The sequence below is a fragment of the Capsicum annuum genome, chromosome 9, assembly GCF_002878395.1.
Source record: "Capsicum annuum cultivar UCD-10X-F1 chromosome 9, UCD10Xv1.1, whole genome shotgun sequence".
In the NCBI taxonomy this organism is placed as follows: Eukaryota; Viridiplantae; Streptophyta; class Magnoliopsida; order Solanales; family Solanaceae; genus Capsicum; species Capsicum annuum.
In genome coordinates, this window is record NC_061119.1 from 65,000,238 (window position 1) to 65,003,806 (window position 3,569).

Genomic DNA, 3,569 nt, shown 5'->3' on the forward strand with positions numbered 1-3,569 from the left:
AGGACAAAAAAAAATCCACAGCCACATAAGGGGTCACTAATATAGGGTAGAACTCAAATCAAGCAAATAATAAAAATTATGGGGAAATAGTTGTAACATTCTAGTAACAACATCTAGAGATGCCTCAAATTCTTGGCGAGTAGCAAGTGCATAAAGATAATTTTGGCTAGTGTCAGTGCCAGAAGTAGCACCCTTTGTGCAGGAGCTAAAGATGTGACAATCAAAACTTTATTAGCCCCAATGGCAACTCTAGCTGAAGTACACTCTCGTTGTATGTGACCAAGTTGACCATAATTATGACACTGATTCCTCCCTTCCTCATAATACTGCCCACAAAAATGACAAGGAGGATAAGGTAGGGCTGACTGAGCTCCACTAGCCTGAGACTGGGCACCCTATGCCTTAGGAATACTGCTAGCCTGATAACAATGACCACTTGAAGGCTTAGGATAGGAAGCACTAGCAGATGAATAAGAGTTGACCTAGTACATCTTCTTGGTCCATTGTCTACCCATCTTTCCCAGCATTCTGCCAACCGTTATCTTGCTTCGAATACCTAAAATTCTTGTTTTACCTCTTTTATATCTCTGTTTGTCTTTTTTTTTAATCCTCAACCTTCTGCATATAAACCACAAGCCTAGAGATATCCATGTAATTGTTTAATATTGCAACCTTACATTCTAATACTAAGTCATGGGACAACCCAAAAGTAAACTTCCTTAACTTAAATCCCTGTCTAACTACCAACTCAGGAGCATAACAAGATAGCTGCTAAAATTTCAAGACATACTCTTTCACATTCATCTTACCCTGCTTCAGATTCACAAACTCCTCAGCCTTAGATTTCTTCAGCTCTTGAGGAAGGAAATGATCAAAAAAGGCATCCAAAAACACATCTTAAAATGCTAGCTCTCCATCATCACCCCTCAACTGCTCCTACTTCTCGTACCACTGATAAGCTACTTCTTTCAACTGATATGTAACAAACTCTACACCTTCAAAATCAGTAGCATGCATCACTCTAAAAATCTTCTTTGTCTCATCTACAAACCCCTTGAGATCTTTCTCAACCTTAGATCCTGTAAGGATTAGGGGATTCAACATCATGAACTTTCTAACTCGAGTGACCTTAGATGAAGGAAAACAAAACCAACATAATCTGACTGATGAAACTGAGATATCACCAATTGAGTAAGCAAATGAATAGATCAGTGGAACTCCACATTAGAGATGTCCACCTGAGGTAACTGAACATAAGCATCACCACCCAAGAATTCTAAGAAAGACTAGTGGAGATAGGTAGAACTCCACATGGGGTGACATAATTAGGAGCAAGGACCCTAGAGCGGGTATGCACTCCATACATAGGGCGAGTCCCCTCCATATTATCCTCAGGTAGGATAGAGTTTCCAGCAGAGTTTCTACAAATGTCATATCTTTAGGGAGGCATAATATAAAATATGAGAAATCTAGGAGTTAGAAAAGTTTCATAACACTAGACTTTATAGCCCAAAATAGAACACAAGAAAGAAAAATATTTCTAAATGACTTGTAGCCTCCTCCTACTAATTGTGGTGCGCTACACACTCATAAAAAGGACTTTACTCAATATGTCTTTGTAGACACCCAACTACTCTAAACCATGCTCAAATACCAAGCTTTTCATGACCCAAACCAAGACTTGACCATGACGGGTATCTCAAGACCATCATAGACAAGAGACCAACCCCTTAACCTAATCTCAAAAGAATAATAATAATGATAATAGCAATGCAGAATCTAATTAAAAAGTAATAAAAACATGAACAAATGACTCAATAAAACTAAGAGTCAAAATAATAACCACCCACATCTGTCCACGAAAGTCTCTAAACCAAAATAATATCTAAGTTAGGACTTACCCCCAAATATGACCAAAAAGAATCCAAAAGTACTACATAAATACAGAAAGAACAATAAAATGATAAAGTCTTCTAAAGAATAGAGGCTTACCATTTCACAAACATGCTAATCCACCTAATGCTAGATAGGAGTAATAGAAATATCTTCGTACCCTACATCATGAAATGATAGAGCATCCTAAGACGGTCAGTGGGATAAGAACTGGTATGCAACTCAAGGAAACTAATAACATAATCCCATGACCAAAATCAGTTAAAACCACATGCACACATTCATATATACATATATAGGATATCAAAATAGGGTAAGGGTCATAAACATATGATTTTTAAAACCATTAACCTGGACTATGTAGCTTGATGCATCTTACAGGCACCTATGGGCTATTTATGTTCATCTTTCCCTTCCAAAAGGACTCGAGTGCTTGTTAACCATAGGAACTGAGGGAAAATCCAAGAGAAAACTAAAGCCATCATAGGCAATAGTTGTCCTAAATATACAGATCAAGTGTGTGTCAAGTACACAGTCATATAGAACCCTAGGAATTACACCTTCACAGTAAGCTACACAACCCCCTTTAAGCCTAAATTAAAACAATTTGCACATAATTCAAACCATTAATCCAGGAGTCATTTATTAAGGCATTTACCACTTGGTATCATCATACAAATATTCTTGCAAGCTAATATATTCATGCTAAACCAATTCACACAACCAAATTGGACTCTCAAGTTCTATTAAAATCCAAACCATGGCCGCCAAGGCCATCCAAATCCATATTTATATACAATTATCCATTAATGCAATGTGTTAAGTTCAAAAGAGAGTTAAATCATGCAATTTCCCATAATTAAAATCAAATTCACAAAGTGGTTGAGGTTCATGCAATTCCAAGCAAAAATTCAACCAATTTGGGGAAACACGTGTCCCTCATTCCAACCATTTAAATAATATACCAATTTAGTCCAAAAAATATCAATTTAAAGCAAGAATAATCAATTCAAAATATAGGACAAGAAATTCAATCATTAACAACTAAAACCCCTCAACCTAATTTCAAAATCCATAATTTCATAACATGAAAATCCATTCAATTTATGCTACAATGAAAAATTAAAGCTTAGGGAAGAGAAACATGCCTGAAACACATAAAAATTTAAAGTTAATTTGAAGTTTGAAGTCCTGAGTAATGATTTCTTGAAAACCCTTAGGGGTCGTTTGGTGTGAGGTACTAAGGTAAATTATCCTGGGATAAAAAAATAGTCTCGGGATAAACTTTTTGGTACATTGTTTGGTTGGCAATACTCGTGATAACTTATCCCAGGACTAATAATAATCCCGGGATAAGTTATACCACATATTTGACGGTATAAGTTATCCCAAGTTAACTTATCCTTGGATAAAATTATAAATGACAAAAATACCCCTAAACCCTTTTCTTTCCACTTTCTCATATATATATATATATATATAACCTAGTTTAGGTGTACGCGCCTTGCGCGTGTACCTCACTATAATGAATTTAAATGCTACACTAAATACGATATATATATATATATAACCTAGTTTAGGTGTACGCGCCTTGCGCGTGTACCTCACTATAATGAATTTAAATGCTACACTAAATACGATATTTATTCAAATAGTAAGAGAATTTATTTAATTAG